Source organism: Nicotiana sylvestris, chromosome 7 (assembly GCF_000393655.2).
Source record: "Nicotiana sylvestris chromosome 7, ASM39365v2, whole genome shotgun sequence".
In the NCBI taxonomy this organism is placed as follows: Eukaryota; Viridiplantae; Streptophyta; class Magnoliopsida; order Solanales; family Solanaceae; genus Nicotiana; species Nicotiana sylvestris.
In genome coordinates this window covers 56,588,913-56,609,944 of record NC_091063.1, presented here as the reverse complement: position 1 = coordinate 56,609,944, position 21,032 = coordinate 56,588,913, and positions in this window count along the sequence as shown.

Sequence of the window (21,032 nt, the reverse complement as noted above, 5' to 3'; positions counted from 1 at the left end):
CTGGTTCTTCTATCTCGTTCAAGTAGCTTTAGGAGTGCACACTCAAATCTCACATAAATTGCTTGCAAAATCGCCTTGCTCTTTTGCTCTCAATTTAGTTTAACTTCTGCGTTTGTGCAATACCTGTAAAAGAGAACAATCACTGTCATTTAATAGGTTAGTAATCAGAGTTTGATTGGGACTCAATTGATGATCTTCTATCGTAGTTGAGACCTTGAAGATCTCAAACTCCAACACTATCTTTATCCTGGATTGTGTTCTCTTCATATAAGGAGACTTTCTCCTCTTATCCAATATGCAACCTTTTCGATCAGATTAGGAGATATTGCTGCTTGATCAGTATGACTTATCTCCTTCACGTGCACCTCACATGTATAGGTTGATCATGACTGTGCTTAACAAGATGGACCTGGTCCATGACTGAGTTCATTTGTCATTCTTCAAAACTTCACATGTTCTTGGGCCAACAGTTTTGTATTGCGTGAATATGATGTGATTTACAAATGATCAGACCCGTTTTTATATAGTAGGAGAGTCCTACTCTAGATACAATTCTATATGAGGTAAGAAATCCCATGATTGGCTAATTAATCGGCCTCTTCTTGATACGTGCCGGGATTCGCGCCTGTGAGCACGTGATTTTTGCCTCACGAAAACTACTCAAAAAAAATAAATCAAAAAAATAAAACAAAATTCTCTTAGTGTGCAATTTTTAGAATTTATGTGGCATTTATTGGATAATTATTTGTGTTTCGTCCGTAAATGTTTACTTTGTTATAGTTAAATGAAAAATAAAATAAAAATACATGTTGCATGCATATCTAGGATTTAATTACGCATTTAAGAATTAATTAAACTATTATTTAGCTCTAAAAGAAAAAGAAAATCACAAAAAAATATGCATTTATCCTATTTTTGTCATTTTAATGTGTCATTGTGTGTTTAATGTTTTGTCTTGTGTGTTAATGGTTGTTAAAAAGTGATTAATATTTTGTAAGGTTAATTTTGATTTTTATAATTAGAATTAGGAATCTAATAATTAGGAATTAAAAGAAAAATAGGAAATAAGTCATAAATCAGACCTGGACCGAAATCCAGGCCCAAACCAAATTAACCCCCTCACAGCCCAATCCAAACAACCCCAGGTCTGGTCCGTCTCAAAGATACCCCAAACGATGTCATTTTGGGAAACTTTGATAAGGGTCGTTGATTTTGAATTGATCAACGGTTCAAAGGCATTACCTTTTACCCGACATGTTCCCGTCAGAGACCGATCCGGTCTTAAAGGAAATGAAACGATGTCGTTTCACTTAAGTAAGCAATCCCAGCCGTAAATCTCATTTGATCTAACGGCCAAGATCCATTGATTACCCTAGTATATAAGCCCAAAAGTTTCACCCCACACCCCAGGCAAGACCCCCCTCTCCTTTCTTCTTCCCCGAGTCTTCAAAGACCGGACCTCAAGCCACCGCCCTCACGGCGGCGAACGGTGGCCATAACTCTCCATTTTCACACCTTGAACTCACTTCAACTTCCCGATCCTAAATCCCTGAACCTTATCCTCCAAATATCATCCAACATCTTTGAATCTTCGATCGAAGATGCAGTCCGAAACCCTAGTTCATCGGACAACCACCAAACTCACACCTTTTAACCTATGGACTTCTCTCACTACTAGAGCCTCATGGGTTTCCTTCGAGTCAGCCTGGAACCCCTCGAATATCGAATCAAAGCCAAGAACCCTAGCGCCGCCATGAGATTCCCTGGTGGCGGCGCCATTCCAATCAGTTCCAAACTAACACCATTTGACCACCCGAGCCACCCCATTCCCACTATCCTAACAGGTTTCCTCGAATCAGTACCAAAGGGGTTGGACTTTCGATCAGAAAAATCGACTAAGAAACCCTAATTCGGGGGTTAAGGAAAAATTAGAAGAAATTAAGGTCGTAATCAACCTTAGTCGAAAGTTCTCAGCCGAGAACATTCGATTAAGGTTCATTTCGATCTTAAAAGCAAAAAATGGGAGTTTGAATACAAGTTAAGGACACCAGGTTTTGAGTTTCCGTTCATCCGGTGAGTTTTGTTTTATTATTTTTGTCTGTTTAAGTTTACGTATTCAGTGTTGTTTCGATTATTGCTTTCCTTTGTTATTGTCTTTTATTTGGCTCAAAATGATCATTTTTTTATATATCAAGGTTGCTCTACATTATGTGTTAGTTTTACATCTGCAAATTCAATGCCACACCTCTTTCATTTTGAATTTATTGAAGTTTAAGGCATTCCCTGTGTAGTTGGCTTTTCATTTCAAGCTAGTTCCCTGTATACTATCTCACTGCAGCCTTCTATCTTAGTTTCAATGACTGTTCGATTTGGTTTAGGATGTGAGTACGCACTGTCATTGAAGTTTGATGTGCAGTATTAATGTGATTTTTGGTTCAACTTTAGTTTCACTATTTTGTCAAGTTCTGTGTGGTGTTAATGTGATGTTTTGGTTTAAATTCAGTTTAGTTTCGTTCAGTGTATTGAAATTGTTCCTTTATTCTTGCTTTAGTCAGTTTGTTCCCTGAATCCTTCATCTAGATTGTAATGCTCTTTGATCCAATATAAGGTCAGAATTATCGGATAGGATTAATGGTTTGAATCATAGTGTTTCTTGTTGAAAACTAGGGCCTGATGTGGATATGACATTGGATTAAATTCAGTTTTACAAGTGTTAATTGATATTATTGGGTTAGAAGGTTGCATTTTAGTTAAAATTCAGTCCAGAACTTAAGAGAATTGGTTATAGCTGCAGTTTAAGGGTTTTTCAGAGGCAATTTGGGAATGAAACAGTTGGGATAATACTTTAGTGTTAGTGCTTTGTTAAATAGGGTATTAATTAATGTAATAATGGGAAACCAAAGGAAGTGGAGGGGCTGAAATTAAGGAAAAGTACTGATTAACTAAGAAAAAGCAGTTTAGTGGCAGATTTTAAGGGAAAAATCTGCCTTAGATAACAAAGGGGGGTCCGGGCAGCATTAGAAGAGGAAAACTTGTATAAAGAGGGGGAGTTGGGACTGATTTGAGGGGACAGAACGAATCTGAAAAAAAAGATAGATAGAACGAGAGGAAGAACTGGACAGAAAAAAAAAGAGTAGAAGAAAGAAAAGATGAATCAGAAAGAGAGAATATACACAGAAAAAAGAAATCCTGTTTCGACTGTCCTTTAATTTGAGAAAACTACTTCGCACTCTCGCGGGGGGCGGAAGAAGGAGGTGTGACAACTCTGGCGACTTTGCTGGGGACAATACCACTGGTTCAGGGTTCAAAAATTCGAGCATAAAATAACTGTTATAGTTGGCTTTATTTATTATCTGATTTTTACATTTTTATGCTTAATGTGCTAAATGTTGCTTTTTACCGATTTAATATTATCTGAATTGTGTATATAAAACTGCTACGAAACCCTCCTTCTTTCTGAATCTTCTGAATTTATGGTGCACACGTGTGCGTGACCCACCTTTCTGTTAAAGGTCATACCAAATAAGACGAAGTTGGGACAAGTAACTAGGCCGGGCAGACTTTCGTGCTCCCGGTACGTTGCCCCCACTTCGGCTCAAACTGTCCGTTTGGGTAAGCCAGGTCTAGAACAATCTGCCTCAGGTTTTTCACTTAGAATAACTCAGCCTCGTACCGGATCCCTAGTAGGAGCGTCTATTTGCATCATGTACATTTGACCTTGGAGACTCAACACAGGGGTTGGGTCTGTCTAGGACAGGTGAACCCGAAATGAAAAGACCATTCTGATGCATCCTACTTGCTACTTGTGCATTCATTTGCCTCGGATTTGCTTGTTGACCAGCTTAATTGAAAAAAAATCATTGCGAGAGCCGAGAAATAAAATGTTTTTTTTAAAAAAAAAAGAGAAAAAAAATATAGTTTTAAGTTTTGAAAAAAAGAAGTGTTAAATAAATAAATAAAAAATGATTTTTTTTAGTGTCTGTTTTCAAAATGAGTCTTGATTTTGTTAAAATTAATTTCAGATACAAAATGAGCACCACCCAAAACCCACCGTCCGCAAATGCAGACGAGTTTCTATTTCGGCTTCAGATGTGGTGGCATGAGTTAGGAGAAGATGGTCAGAAATGGGTCATTAAGCATTTGGGAACTCTCACAGATATTATGAAAGTTAAACCACGTGATGATTTGATTGCGGCGTTAGTAACTTTTTGGGACCCTGTTCACAATGTCTTTCGTTTCTCTGATTTCGAGCTTACTCCTACATTAGAAGAGATAGCTGGATATGCTGGTTTTGACGGAGATCTAAGAAATCAAAATCTGATATTCACAAAGGCTCCCTCGGTGCATCGATTCTTTGGTCTTCTAAACATCAGTAATCAAATCAGAAAAAGCAATGTTGTCAACGGGTGTTGTTCTTTCAACTTCATATATTCAAGATTCGGAAAGCCTGACGAATTTGAAATTCATGAAAAGGGCCTTACTAACAAACAGAACAAAGACACCTGGCAAATTCACCGACGCTTCGCTTTCATGGTGGCTTTTCTGGGAATCATGGTTTTCCCAAACAAAGAACGAACGATTGATATTCGCACAGCGAAAGTCGTACAGGTCCTCACTACCAAGGAAAATCACACCCTTGCCCCGATCATTCTCTCAGATATTTATCGGGCATTGACTTTATGTAAATCAGGGGCAAAGGTCTTCGAAGGATGCAAAATTTTGTTGCAAATGTGGATGATTGAACATCTCCAACATCAGCCCAAGTTCATACAGTATGGTCCAAGCAATGATAATTTCATCGAGAGCTATTAGGAAAGAATAAAAGATTATAAGTCTCCAGAAGGGATGGAAGCCTGGGTATCTCATCTAAGGTCTTTAACGGCGAATCAAATTGAGTGGACTTTGGGATGGCTCCCGGTAAAGGAAGTGATACACATGTCAACCTTGAATAGTTATTTGCTACTATTGGGATTGAGAAGCGTCCAACCATATGCACCACAGAGAGTTCTAAGACAACTAGGGAGATACCAAGTGGTGCCAGATGATGAAGATTTGAGTATGCAAGTAATCGAGTTACATCCCGAAGCCACTCTTCCTGAGGCTTTAATTCAGCAGATGTGGAATGGATGTCGATACTTGAAAGATGATACTCAAGTTCCAGATACTACAAAGGGCGAGATAAATCCAGGATATGCAAGATGGTTTGAAAAATGATCCCGCGTGGATGATGCACCAGAACCCGATCTAAAAAGGCCAATAAAAATACCCCATGTTCAAACCTTTAACGATAAAATCCAAGAGCGATTGATTTGGGGAGAAAAGGAAAAGGGGTACAAAGCAACTATCCATGCCTTAAAGGAAAATCTGAGGAACCTCAATTTGGAGAAAGACTTACAAGCACAAGAAGCAGAAGGCGAGAAGAAGAGTCTGGCTTGTGAGAATAAAAATCTTCACGCTCAATTTCAAAAAATGAAGAAAGCTTTTGAAACACCAATGAGGAGTTGGAAGGATCAAAAAATCATCACCAATCTTTTGGAAAAAATGCAAGATTGTGATTCCATTTTGGCAAAACCCGAAAGGGCGTTGAGCAAAGCTAAAGAAAGAATCCAACAATTAAACGAAGAGGCCAGATCTAATAAGGAACGCCAAGTAAGGCAATCCGAAGAAGACAGGGCACAATTCAAGAAGGAGAAAGATCGTTGGATACATTCAGAAGCCCAACTTCATGCACAACTGGAAGAAGCGAGAAGATACAACAGAGAACATCAGCACGCAGACATTGATAGAGAAAGAGCACAGGCAAGACTCGATCAGGCCAGACTCCAAGCTCAATTAGAGTCAGCTTTAGATCGTGAAGACCGTATCAAAGATATATCCACCACTCGCCAACAACAACTGCAAAACCAAGACCAACGTCTCCAAGATTTCAGGGCACAAATCCATGATTTAGCGGTTTACACCTCTCAAAGTTATGTGAACTGCCAAGGGATGGATTATGAAAGGTTTATAGAGCATGCACCTATTTTTGCCCGTCATCTGGCAATGGAGTTAGAAATAATGTATCGTACGCTGGGAGGTCATCCAGGTCAAGCCCCACATTGAGCAGATGATCCAATGATTGGCGACAAAAGTGGGAAGAGGAACATGTTCAGAGATGTTAAGAGTTGTGTCTTTTATTTGATTTGGGTTTGTGTCGAGTTTTAAACCATTTTCTTATAATGTTTTCCAAGTGTAATGTCTGTTCCATCTTTGTATTATTTCAAGAATAAATAAAAGTGTTGACAATTGCCTTACGTCTGAACTACGCAAGGTCTGATTCATGCGGGGGCATGATACATAGGCAATCTCTATAAGATTCGACCACAATCATAAAAGAATAAAATAAGAGTAAGTAACAATAAAAAGGTCAAGAAAGCTGGGATGACACAAGCAACCGAGCAAATGCATAATAGAAAAGGGTTATTTGTCTAGGAGCATTGCATCTCAACGTGTAATTATATATGTGTTAAACTCTCAAAACTAACAAGTTTTCTCATTTTCAGAATTCAAGCAGTTAGTTTCTCTAAGAGTATACTGGCATATTATCATTATCACACCAGATCAAAAGGACCGATACCCGAAAGTATGTCTATCCCGGATGTCGACACAGGTATTGAGATGGAGGAAATGGACGTCGGTAAAATGAAAGAAGAGATGATTAAACTTAAGCAGCAAATGGCCAAGATGTATCGGGCCTGGTCTATAGGGCAATCACCCCCATCTTACCCAGCTAACCCTGCCTCCACCCTATCACTAGCCCAAACTCAGGATAGTCCTACCACTGAACTATCCCCGAGTTTCCCCATCTACCAGCACTACCGAGGCACCACCTCTCATACGCCGCAGTCTCCACCTCCTAAACCTGTTCCATACCCTCCTCCACCAGCAACTCCTGTCTTCGTGGCACCTCCCACAGCTATATTCCACAAATCTCTTAGTGAGCCTACATTCCAGGCCCAGGACAACCAATACTACCCCCCGGAGCCCACTTTCAAAGCCTCCGAAATCCATTCATTTACTCCCCGTATTGACCTCCCAACTGAAATTGACAAGCCAGTCAAAAATGCTGAACAAGAAGAGATGTTCAGGAAGGTCAAAAGCTTAGAACAATCGTTCCGAGACAGGCGAGAGTTGGGAGGACAGGTCAGTGTGGCTTACAAGGACTTATGCTTGTTCCCAAATGTGCAATTACCAATTGGTTTTAAGATGCCCAAATTTGACCTATACAACGGGCATGGCGATCCAGTAGCCTACTTAAGGGGTTTCTACAGCAAGATGCGAGGAGCTGGGGGAAAAGACGAATTACTAATGGCTTATTTCAGTCAAAGCTTGAGCGGATCAGCTCTAGAGTGGAATACTCGCCAGGACCATGGGAGATGGTACACCTGGGATGACCTGGCACAGGCATTTGCGTATCACTTCCAATACAATCTAGAAATTATCCCAGATCGACTATCCCTGACAAAATTTGAGAAAAAGCACAATGAGAGCTTTAGAGAGTATGGTTTCCAGTAGAGGGAACAGGCAGCAAGGGTGGATCCTCCTATGAAGGAGAGTGAAATGGTAGACTACTTCCTACAAGCCTTGGAACCAACTTACTATGCCCATTTGGTTTCGGCGATAGGAAAATCATTCAATGAAGTAGTGAAAATGGGAGGTATGGTGGAAGAAGGCCTCAAGACGAATAAAATCATGAGTTATTCGGCTATTAAGGAAACTACTCAAGCTATTCAAGGCGGAGTAGGAGGGATTGGAAAAAAGAAAAGAGAGGAAGCAGCGATGGTTGATTCAGGAACTTGGTCGGGCTCCAGAGGTTCACCTCCTTACTACAATCAACATCGACCCCAACAATCAACTTACCACCACAATTCACCCCAACACTACTATCACCCGTCAGAACCTCATTTTTCCATTAACCATGCACAAGCATACAATCAGCCACCTGCCCACGCCAATTGGCGTGCTCCTGTCATACCAAGTACCTACCCTTAACCACGAGCCTACTCCGGACCAGGTTTCAGGCCTAGTCAAGTATTCAGGGGTGAAAGGGGACAGAAAAGGAAAATCTTCACTCCATTGGGAGAGTCCTACACTAGTTTGTTCCACAGGTTGAGACAGCTAGATATGCTAAGGCCAATACAATCCAAGCTGCCCAATCCTCCTCCAAAGAATCTGGACTACACCATTAGCTGTGAGTATTGTTCTGGTACACCAGGCCATGATACAGAAAAATGCTGGCATTTAAAGAATGCAATACAAGAGCTGATTGATACTAATAAAATTGAAGTTCAAACCCCCGAAGCTCCCAACATCAACAGAAATCCAATGCCAGCTCATCAGGAGGCCAATATGATAGAAATAGTACAGGCTGATGGAGAAACAAAGAAGCCATCACAAACCATCATGATGATTCGGTCTCATGAAGCCAAGCCAGATGAACAGTTAAACGAGGAGAAGTCGGTACCTAAGCAGAACAAAAATGGTGATGAGCCATCAGTGGTAGTTGAGAAGGGATCTTCGAGCAAAATTGCTACCAAGCAGGAAAGATCAAAAGTGATTGTACCAGGGGTCGCCAGCAAACCCATCGTAGTCGTGGAAGGAGCCCATGTAGATCGGGTTATTATCAAGCCAGTAACTCAGTTACCAGTGAACAACAATAAGGCCATTCCATGGAACTATGAACGGGTGACGGTAATGTACAAAGGAAAAGAAGTCAAGGAAGAAGTCTGTGAGGTGCAAGGCTTGACTCGTTCGGGAAGATGTTTTACTCCCGAAGAATTAAGAAAAACTAAAAATAATCCAACACCAATGAAGAAAGCTGTGACGGAAGACGAAGCGGAAGAATTCTTGAGAAAGATGAAGCTCCACGACTATTCTATCGTGGAATAATTGAAAAAGACACCCGCTCAAATTTCATTATTGTCACTGCTGATCCATTCAGACGAGCACCGTCAAGCTTTAATGAAGATTTTGAATGAGGCACACGTTCCTGATAAAATCTCCGTGAATCACTTGGAGAAGATAGCCAACAAAATCTTTGAGGCAAACAAAATCACATTTTCTGATGACGAATTGCCTGTGGAAGGTACTGAGCACAACAGAGCTCTTTACCTCGCCTTAAAATGTGAAAACTCCGTAGTGACCCGGGTGTTGGTTGACAACGGGTCAAGCGCAAATATCTGCCCTCTCTCCACTCTTAGTAAATTGAAAATAAAAGAGGAGAGGATCCAGAAAAATAGTATTTGCGTACGGGGGTTTGACGGTGGAAGCAGAGATTCATTTGGCGACATAGTGCTGGAACTAACAATAGGGCCAGTTGAATTCACAATGGAGTTTCAGGTGTTGGATATAGTTGTTTCTTATAATTTACTGTTGGATCGACCATGGATACATGCGGCTAAAGCAGTCCCATCAACACTACACCAAATGGTCAAGTTTGAATGGGATAAGCAAGAAATAGTTGTGCATGGGGAAGACAGTTTAAATGCTCACAGCAGTGCCATTGTACCGGTCGAAGGAATAGAAAATGACCAAGGACCATGGGTTTACCAGGTTTCCGACACAATGTTGGTAGAGAAAATTCCAGAGGGGAAATACATTCCGAATCCAAAGATAACCTCTGCATCAGTCATGGTAGCCTATGAAATGTTAAAGAATGGTTTTGTACCTGGCAAAGGTTTGGGCTCGTCTTTACAAGGCATTATACAACCAGTATCTCTTCCTGAGAACTGGGGAACATTTGGGTTGGGATTCATACCCACTGTCTCAAACGCGAGAAAGGCCAGAAAGCCAAAACAGAAGGTATGGGTCCTTCCAAATCCAGTTCCACATCTATCAAAGTCTTTTGTCAAGACCGGTATCAGAAATCACCCGATAACAACAATTCCTAAATCCAGGATTAATCCTGAGGAGGAATTAATTGAAAGATTTGAAAAGTTGTTTGACGATGTGAACATGGTGGAAAGTGGTGAAGGTTCTAGCAACGCGAAAATTCAATTCGTTGGGCCAGAGACAAAGCTTAATAATTGGAAAGCCACTCCTCTCCCCATTCGAAAGGAGTCTGGGTAGTTTATTTTGATTTTCGTTCAGTTTGTTTGGGTTACTTCAGGGTTGTAATCCCAATGTTTATCTTACAGTTTGTTTGAAGTGTGCAAACCTTGTTGCCTTTTATCATCCAATGAAATACAGTTTCCTTTTCATTATCATTCCTAATAGTTTTTCTTTTCTTTTTCTTCTTTTTCTGTACAGTCCTTTTTATGCTGGCTCTAGTGATATTGCATGCATAAGGAATCCTCAACCCAGTCTTAAAAATCAATCTGGTTCCGAAATAATAATTCAAGAAGTATATTGTGATTATGAATCAGAATATGATGAGGATGAGTCTTTCGAAGAGATTAGTAAAGAGTTAATTCATTTTGAAGAAAAAACCAAACCTAATCTTAGTGATACCGAAGACATCAATATAGGGGACACGAATAATATCCGAGAAACTAAAATAAGTGTACACCTTGAACCAAAGATCCAAGAAGAGTTAATTAAAACGCTCATCGAATTCAAAGATGTTTTTGCATGGTCATATGACAACATGCCGGGCTTGAACACTGATTTAGTGGTTCACAAATTGCCCACTGATCCAATGCTGCCTCCTGTCAAGCAAAAGTTGAGAAAGTTCAAGCCTGATATGAGTGTGAGAATTAAAGAAGAAATCACCAAACAATTGGAGGCAAAGGTCATTCGAGTCACTCGATATCCTGTTTGGTTGGCTAATGTCGTTCCTGTGCCAAAGAAAGACGGCAAGATTAGAGTATGCGTCGATTACCGCAATCTCAACAAAGCAAGTCCGAAGGATAATTTCCCATTACCCAATATCCATATTTTGATCGATAATTGTGCTAAACATAAGATATGATCTTTTGTGGATTGTTATGCCGGGTATCATCAAATTCTAATGGAAGAAGAAGATGCGGAAAAGACGGCATTCATCACCCCATGGGGAACGTATTGCTACCGGGTAATGCCATTTGGTTTAAAGAATGCCGGGGCAACTTATATGAGAGCAATGACCACGGTGTTTCATGATATGATACATAAAGAGATTGAGGTATACGTGGACGATGTGATCATAAAATCAAAGCATCAGGCCGACCACGTTGGGGACTTGAGGAAATTCTTCTTAAGACTTCGCAGGTACAACCTCAAGCTTAACCCTGCCAAATGCGCATTTGGTGTTCCATCTGGAAAGTTGTTGGGATTCATAGTCAGTCGGCGAGGCATCGAGCTAGACCCATCAAAGATCAAAGCCATCCAAGAATTGCCACCTCCAAGGAACAAAACTGAAGTAATGAGTTTGTTGGGGAGGTTGAATTACATCAGCAGGTTTATTGCTCAGCTCACGACAACTTGTGAGCCTATTTTCAAATTGTTGAAAAAGGATGCTGCGGTCAAATGGACTGATGAGTGTCAAGAAGCATTTGATAAGATAAAAGGATATTTGTCAAACCCACCCGTGCTGGTCCCGCCAGAGCCAGGAAGACCTCTGATTCTTTACTTGACGGTCTTGGAAAATTCATTTGGTTGTGTATTGGGGCAACATGACCCCACCGGCAGAAAAGAACAGGACATCTACTACCGTAGCAAGAAATTCACAGCTTATGAGGTTAAGTATACTCATCTGGAAAAGACATGTTGCGCCCTAACTTGGGTAGCTTAGAAATTGAAACACTATTTGTCATCCTACACTACTTACCTCATTTCACGTCTGGATCCGTTGAAATATATTTTTCAAAAGCCTATGCCAACAAGGAGACTTGCAAAGTGACAGATATTGCTCACAGAATTTGACATCGTCTATGTGACTCGGACTGCGATGAAAGCCCAAGCATTGGCCGATCATTTGGCCGAAAACCCAGTCGACGAAGAGTACGAGCCCTTGAAGACTTATTTTCCAGATGAAGAAATAATGCATATCGATGAGATGGAGCAAATTGAGAAACCCGACTGGAAACTTTTCTTTGATGGGGCTTCTAACATGAAAGGAGTCGGGATAGGAGCTGTAATTATTTCTGAAACCGGACATCACTATCCTGTTACGGCTCAACTTCGATTTTATTGCACCAATAATGTGGCTGAGTATGAAGCTTGTATTTTGGGGTTAAGGCTAGCTGCAGACATGGGTATCCAGGAAATCTTGGTCTTGGGAGATTCGGATCTTCTGGTACATCAAATTCAAGGAGAATGGGAAACACGAGACCTGAAGCTCTTACCATACCGGCAATGTTTACATGATCTTTGTCAGCATTTTCGATCAGTGGAGTTCAAGCACGTTCCAAGGGTCCATAATGAGGTTGCCGATGCATTGGCTACCCTAGCATCAATGTTGCACCATCCGGACAAAGCTTATGTGGATCCACTGCATAATCAAGTCCACGATCAACACGCTTACTGCAACATGGTTGAGGAGGAATTTGATGGTGAACCATGGTTCCACGACATCACGGAGTATATTAGAATGAGGATATATCCAGTACAAGCCACAGGGGATCAAAAGAGAACCATTAGGCGATTGGCAAATGGATTCTTCTTAAGTGGAGGAATTTTGTATAAAAGATCACCAGATCTTGGATTATTAAGATGCATAGATGCTAAACAAGCCACGACTGTCATGTCTGAAGTACATTCGGGAGTTTGCGGACCCCACATGAGCGGATATGTGTTGGCAAAGAAAATTCTCCGAGCTGGTTACTATTGGCTTACCATGGAGCGAGATTGTATCAATTTTGTGCGCAAGTGTCATCAATGCCAGATACACGGGGATTTGATTCATTCTCCACCATCCGAGTTGTACACAATGTCGGCACCATGGCCCTTCGTCGCTTGGGGCATGGATATTATTGGACCAATTGAGCCGACAGCATCCAATGGGCACAGATTCATTCTGGTAGCCATTGATTATTTCACCAAATGGGTTGAGGCCAAAACATTCAAATCAGTGACCAAGAAAGTTGTGGTCGACTTTGTTCACTCAAATATCATATGTCGATTTGTAATCCCAAAGGTGATCATCACAGATAACGGTGCTAATCTTAATAGTAACTTAATGAGAGAAGTATGTCAACAGTTTAAGATTATACATCACAACTCCACCCCATATCGGCCCAAGGCGAATGGAGCAGTCGAGGCAGCAAACAAAAACATAAAGAAGATACTTCGGAAAATGGTAGAAGGTTCAAGACAATGGCATGAAAAATTACCATTTGCGTTGTTGGGATATCGCACTACTGTGCGCACCTCAGTAGGAGCAACTCCTTATTTGTTGGTATATGGCACTGAGGCGGTAATTCCTGCTGAAATTGAAATTCCCTCCCTTTGGATCATCGCCGAAGCTAAGATTGATGATGATGAATGGGTCAAACCCCGTTTGGAACAGTTAAACTTGATTGATGAAAAACGATTGGCAGCAGTATGTCATGGCCAATTGTACCAAAGAAGAATAGCAAGAGCATACAACAAAAAGGTGCGTCCCCGGAAGTTTGAAGTGGGTCAGCATGTGCTGAAACGTATTCTTCCACATCAGGTTGAAGCAAAGGGCAAATTTTCCCCAAATTGGCAAGGACCGTTCATTGTGACCAGAGTATTGTCCAATGATGCATTATGTTTAACAGATGTTGAAGGAAAATGCATAGACATGGCTATCAATTCTGATGCGGTAAAGAGATATTATGCATGATTTTTCTTTGGTATAATTATTGAATGTTTGTATTTGGCATTATTTCGAAGATTGGAATGACAAAGGCAATTTATTCTGCTATCCAAACACTGTATCCTTTGTTCCCCCTTTTGAGCCATATTTTGTTTCTTTCCTACCCTCTTTTGGAATCAATTAAAAAAATGTATTATTTTAGGAATGAACTACGTTTGACCTGATTCCTCAAAGAGGATACGTAGGCGCCTCACGGCTCGGTCATAGGGTGCATAATATGCATAATGTGCATAAAATGAAACATCAAGAGACCCCAATCAAGAAGCTGGGGCAGGAATTGTATTGGCAATAAGAAAATGATTCCAAAAGTTGTAATTTTAACCCATATCAAAATTATTTAACTTTTGATACCCTTTCATTCCAAACACATACCAAAAAACCTTTCGACCAATCTTAGAAAAATGTTGAGTCAAGCAAATGAAGATGGTTCGTAACACTCTGGTCCAAACAAGAAAAAGCGATGAAAATGAGAGAGTCTTATAGGTGAAAACCCGCACGGGCACCATGAGACGACGGAAGCTGAGAGAAAGTAAAAAGAGAGAGTCTTATTGGTGAAAACCTTCACAGGCACCATAAGGCGAAAAGGAATTAAGAAGTAAATAAATGAGGAAGGTTTGGCGGTGAAAACTCTTTAAGATACTGCAAGTCAAACAAGGTCTGTAAGTTGGCAAAAGTAAAATTGGGTTATGGGAATTTTAGAAAGATTGAAAAGGAGATTGGTTAAATAGACTGGGCTGATTAATCCAAAATGCATACCCTGATCATTGGTGCCAGTAACTCCAATCAGATAAGTTCCTTATTTCTTCTCCAACAGTCATCCAAATTTGAATTTTTCTTTTCATTCTTAATTGTCAAAATCGTCATGTTTCGTCACTAATAATCTTACTCTTCTAGAGCTTTTGAGGTAAGTTTTGTTCCAAACAAATAAAAAGGAATGTCAAGGTATACTACCAAGATTCAAGATTGCATAATGCAAAATACGGCCATGATAAGCAGGAAGTAATAGGATGAAAATAAGATATGGGTGTGAGAAAAGTTGAAACAGAAAAGTGGTTCAGTAATGTCAGGAGAGACATATGATTACAATTGAAAGGGTTTGAAGTGAAAACAACAGTTGGGGATCCTACGGTTAAGGATCAATTACAAGGACAAAACAGTCTTTTCAACCACTCCAAGGCAGTAAAACAGGACAAAGAGAAACCCCACCCTCAGCAAGAATGCCGCAACTAACCACAATGCCTTAAACTAATTTAAAACAGGGGCAAAAAAAATATTTGTTTCAGGAAGAGCAAAGGAAATAGCAATCAGGCGTCCACCTGGAGAACAAGGAAGAGCAAAAGAAGTATTAGCAATCAGGCGTCCACCTGGAGAACAAGGAAGAGCAAAGGAAATAGCAATCAGGCATCCACCTGGAGAACAAGGAAGAGCAAAAGAAGCATTAGCAATCAGGCGTCCACCTGGAGAACAAGGAAGAATAATGGAAGTATTAGCAATCAGGCGTCCACCTGGAGAACAAGGAAGAGCAAAGGAATTATCAGCAATCAGGCGTCCACCTGGAGAACAAGGAAGAGCAAAAGAAGTATTAGCAGTCAGGCGCCCACCTGGAGAATAAGGGAATACAATTGAGGTATCAGCAATCAGGAGCCCACCTGGAGAATAAGGGAATACAGTTGAGGTATCAGCAGTCAGGAGCCCACCTGGAGAATAAGGGAATACAATTGAAGTATCAGCAATCAGGAGCCCACCTGGAGAATAAGGGAATACAATTGAGGTATCAGCAGTCAGGAGCCCACCTGGAGAATAAGGGAAGACAATTGAAGTATCAGCAATCAGGAGCCCACCTGGAGAATAAGGGAATACAGTTGAAGTATCAGCCATCAGGAGCCCACCTGGAGAATAAGGGAATACAATTGAAGTATCAGCAATCAGGAGCCCACCTGGAGAATAAGGGAATACAATTAATGTGTCAGCAATCAGGAGTCCACCTGGAGAATAAGGGAATACAGTTGAAGTATCAGCAATCAGGAGCCCACCTGGAGAATAAGGGAATACAGTTGAAGTATCAGCAATCAGGAGCCCACCTGGAGAATGAGGGAATACAGATTTTAAGTGATCAGGAGCCCCTCTGAAAAAAACAGAATGGCAATTTGTTTTTGACATTGTTGGTTGAAGTCAAGAGCCCGCCCATATAATAGAGGAGTACACTTAGAGTCAATAAAGCAGAGGAATCCAACCAAATCCCCAGAGGGAAACAACAAGAGTCCCAAACAGAGGAAGGAAGTACAAGACACAATGAAAAACAAGGCGAAAAGAAATAAACAATTCGAGATCGGCGGTCAAAGGAGAATACAAGACAAATTGGAAGCAAAAAGATATCAAATGAGTCACCAAGACATCAAAGCAACAAGAAACACAAGGGCATGATCTAGATAAGATTTTGTAATTCATATACCATGGTCTAGTTTAGCTTTTCGTTTCCTTTAGGCAGGGTGTAATAAGGAGGTCAGCAGGTAGTAGCAACAACAAGCAACAGCAGTAACAGCAAAAAAGCAATCTCATGGTATTCCCAGATACCAAAACTTCCCGAACTACATTGACCTGATTCCTTTATAGCCAAGGATATGTAGGAAACCTTTGAAGCAAAGGTTCGGCCAAATCTTTCAAAAAATGCTTCCCACGGAGTATTCGAACAGGCAAAAATCGCTCGTATCCGCTCACTTTATCTTTGCACGAAAACTCTTCGAGTTTTCGCACAAAGAGGGGCAGCTGTGAACACGTGATTTTTGCCTCACGAAAACTACTCAAAAAAAAAAATCAAAAAAAAAAACAAAATTCTCTTAGTGTGCAATTTTTAGTATTTATGTGGCATTTATTGGATAATTATTTGTGTTTCGTCCGTAAATGTTTACTTTGTTATAGTTAAATGAAAAATAAAATAAAAATACATGTTGCATGCATATCTAGGATTTAATTACGCATTTAAGAATTAATTAAACTATTATTTAGCTCTAAAAGAAAAAGAAAATCACAAAAAATATGCATTTATCCTATTTTTGTCATTTTAATGTGTCATTGTGTGTTTAATGTTTTGTCTTGTGTGTTAATGGTTGTTAAAAGGTGATTAATATTTTGTAAGGTTAATTTTGATTTTTATAATTAGAATTAGGAATCTAATAATTAGGAATTAAAAGAAAAATAGGAAATAAGTCATAAATCAGACTTGGACCGAAATCCAGGCCCAAACCAAATTAACCCCCTCACAGCCCAATCCAAACAACCCTAGGTCCGGTCCGTCTCAAATATACCCCAAACGATGTCGTTTTGGGAAACTTTGATAAGGGCCGTTGATTTTGAATTGATCAACGGTCCAAAGGCATTACCTTTTACCCGACCCGTTCCCGTCAGAGACCGATCCGATCTTAAAGGAAATGATACGATGTCGTTTCACTTAAGTAAGCAATCCCAGTCGTAAATCTCATTTGATCTAACGGCCAAGATCCATTGATTACCCTAGTATATAAGCCAAAAGTTTCACCCCACACCCCAGGCAAGACCCCCCTCTCCTCTCTTCTTCCCTGAGTCTTCAAAGACCGGACCTCAAGCCACCGCCCTCACGGCGGCGAACGGTGGCCATACCTCTCCATTTTCACACCTTGAACTCACTTCAACTTCCCGATCCTAAATCCCTGAACCTTATCCTCCAAATATCAGCCAACGTCTTCGAATCTTCGATCGAAGATGCAGTCCGAAACCCTAGTTCATCTGACAACCACCAAACTCACACCTTTTAACCTATGGACCTCTCTCACCACTAGAGCCTCATGGGTTTCCTTCGAATCAGCCTGGAACCCCTCGAATATCGAATCAAAGCCAAGAACCCTAGCGCCGCCATGAGATTCCCTGGTGGCGGCGCCATTCCAATCAGTTCCAAACTAACACCATTTGACCACCCGAGCCATCCCATTCCCATTATCCTAACAGTTTGCCTCGAATCAGTACCAAAGGGGTTGGACTTTCGATCAAAAAAATCGACTAAGAAACCCTAATTCGGGGGGTTAAGGAAAAATTAGAAGAAATTAAGGTCGTAATCAACCTTAGTCGAAAGTTCTCAGCCGAGAACATTCGATTAAGGTTCATTTCGATCTTAAAAGCAAAAATGGGAGTTTGAATACAAGTTAAGGACACCAGGTTTTGAGTTTCCGTTCATCCGATGAGTTTTGTTTTAATATTTTTGTCTATTTAAGTTTACGTATTCAATGTTGTTTCGATTATTGCTTTCCTTTGTTATTGTCTTTTATTTGGTTCAAAATGATCATTTTTTTATATATCAAGGTTGCTCTACATTATGTGTTAGTTTTACATCTGCAAATTCAATGCCACACCTCTTTCATTTTGAATTTATTGAAGTTTAAGGCGTTCCCTGTGTAGTTGGCTTTTCATTTCAAGCTAGTTCCCTGTATACTATCTCACTGCAGCCATCTATCTTAGTTTCAATGACTGTTCGATTTGGTTTAGGATGTGAGTACACACTATCATTGAAGTTTGATGTGCAGTATTAATGTGATTGTTGGTTCAACTTTAGTTTCACTATTTTGTCAAGTTCTGTGTGGTGTTAATGTGATGTTTTGGTTTAAATTCAGTTTAGTTTCATTCAGTGTATTGAAATTGTTCCTTTATTCTTGCTTTAGTCAGTCTAATCCCTGAATCCTTCATCTAGATTGTAATGCTGTTTGATCCAATGTAAGGTCAGAATTATCTGATAGGATTAATGGTTTGAATCATAGTGTTTCTTGTTGAAAACTAGGGCCTGATGTGGATATGACATTGGATTAAATTCAGTTTTACAAGTGTTAATTGATATTATTGGATTAGAAGGTTGCATTTTAGTTAAAATTCAGTCCAGAACTTAAGAGAATTGGTTATAGCTGCAGTTTAAGGGTTTTTTCAGGGGCAATTTGGGAATGAAACAGTTGGGATAATACTTTAGTGTTAGTGCTTTGTTAAATAGGGTATTAATTAATGTAATAATGGGAAACCAAAGGAAGTGGAGGGGTTGAAATTAAGGGAAAATGCTGATTAACTAAGAAAAAGCAGTTTAGTGGCAGATTTTAAGAGAAAAATCTGCCTTAGATAATAAAGGGGGGTCCGGGCAGCATTAGAAGAGGAAAACTTGTATAAAGAGGGGGAGTTGGGACTGATTTGAGGGGACAGAACGAATCTGAAAAAAAAAGATAGATAGAACAAGAGGAAGAACTGGACAGAAAAAAAAAGTAGAAGAAAGAAAAGATGAATCAGAAAGAGAGAATATACATAGAAAAATCAGAACAAAAAATCTTAAAAGGAGGAAGAGAACAGAAAAAAAACAGAATAGAAAAAAAAAAGCGCACACACACACACACACAGAGAATCTGAAACAAATAGAGAAGAAAGAAAGAAAATCAGAAACATTGTTTCCTTGAGTCTGTTCGGGTTTGTTTGTTGATATTGTTTGTTTTAAATCTGAAATTTTCCTAAAATTCCTGCCACTGTGCGTCTGGGTCTCACAGGTCTTGCTGTTTGTTGCAAATATGTTGAAACATTGGTATATTCTGCTGTTTTGTTGCTGCTGCTACTGCTGAACTTTACCTCTTCTACCCTCATTTCCAGGTACATATCTGTAAACTCATGTCATGAAAAGCTTCAACATTGCAAGAAAAATGAAGTTCGGAATTACAATTATGTCTTCTACTCATTAAATTTATTAGTTTAAGTTTCAGTTTTGTTTTAGTTGGTTAATATAGTATTATACTTGATATGATAAACTATTAGCCAATTGACCTTGTGAAGTAGTAATTTCTACGATAATCTTATTTACTTTGAAGTTTAGTGATGACATTTATTGTTTGAATTATCGAGATAGGGAACATGGCAAAAAGTTGGCCATTAATTAAATCTTGTAATATTGTTAGCTAAGTATAGAATAGTATGGAAATATCAAGAAACTACATTACTAGCCTATTTTGTCAAATATCCGATTTTGTTTAAGGCTGAACGATGTTATTTGTACTTTGTTCGTATATGGCGTAATAACAGTTATGTGTATAACCATAGTGGAAAGGTGAATTGATATAATCCGTTACGTTTACTATGTTGGAATATTATGAATGGTTCAGATATACAACTACGTTACATGTAATGTCATCTTATTAAATCGATTTGTAGATTAGTTTTTTTTATAACAAATAGCCCAATTACTTTAAGAATGCGATCAATTCATTTCTTTAAAAATAGTATAAAAAATAATGTCAATAATTTTTACAAAGTGTAGAGTTAGTGTTTGCAAATAGTTCACATAGGCTGAGAATAAGAATCGGTTTGATTATATCTATCCCAAACTCAATCATCGTAAGCATAATTAACCAAATAATTATAACTTTGGACTAAAACAAGTAGGTGAGAAGGAGGGGGGTTTATAAATACGAATTGCCACATTTATGTCAAAGATATATAAAAATAGAGTTCGCTCAAAATATAACAATAAAAATTCTTCGAAAACCATTAGTTTGTTTATCAAATTAATTCTTTTCCTAGACTTGCATGCAATTCGTTTTTTTTTGGGTATACAAATATTGTATTCACGATGAAAATGGTAGTTTTAGTTACACGTTGTTTGTTTTTCATATCATTAATTCTTAAAAATTTGAATAGTTTTGAGGTATATAATTCATACGCATAAAATAAAACTTGCGGTCAACACATAATAAATTTTGAATTCTTTTCAAGAAATTTGAAGACGTCCAAATCAGCGATTTCCCACGACTTTCATATTTAAAAATAGATGGATGTAATAAACAATTTGTAGAGAATTTTATGTTACCATCAAGAAATATTCTGTGAAATTAGGGATACGTTCGCGTGGCCTAATTACATTTTTAAGGCAGTTCGGATTATGCGTTCGCGCAACTTTGAGCCAAAATTTTAATAAAAGGAGATTCGTCGGAGGATATTAAATTAATTTCGTATAACCCGAGATGTGCAGTTCACTATCCAATCATATAAGAGTGATGAATGTTCTTAATTTTATTTTAAGCACAATTTCGAACATCAAATTTTTTTTATAATAAAAATATAAAAATATTATCAATTTTTTTGTGTACACGTATGCGTGACACGATTCTCTACATTTATAAAAGGTATATAATACGAATATACGTACGCGTGATTCGTTTATATAATTATAAACCATCTAAACAAA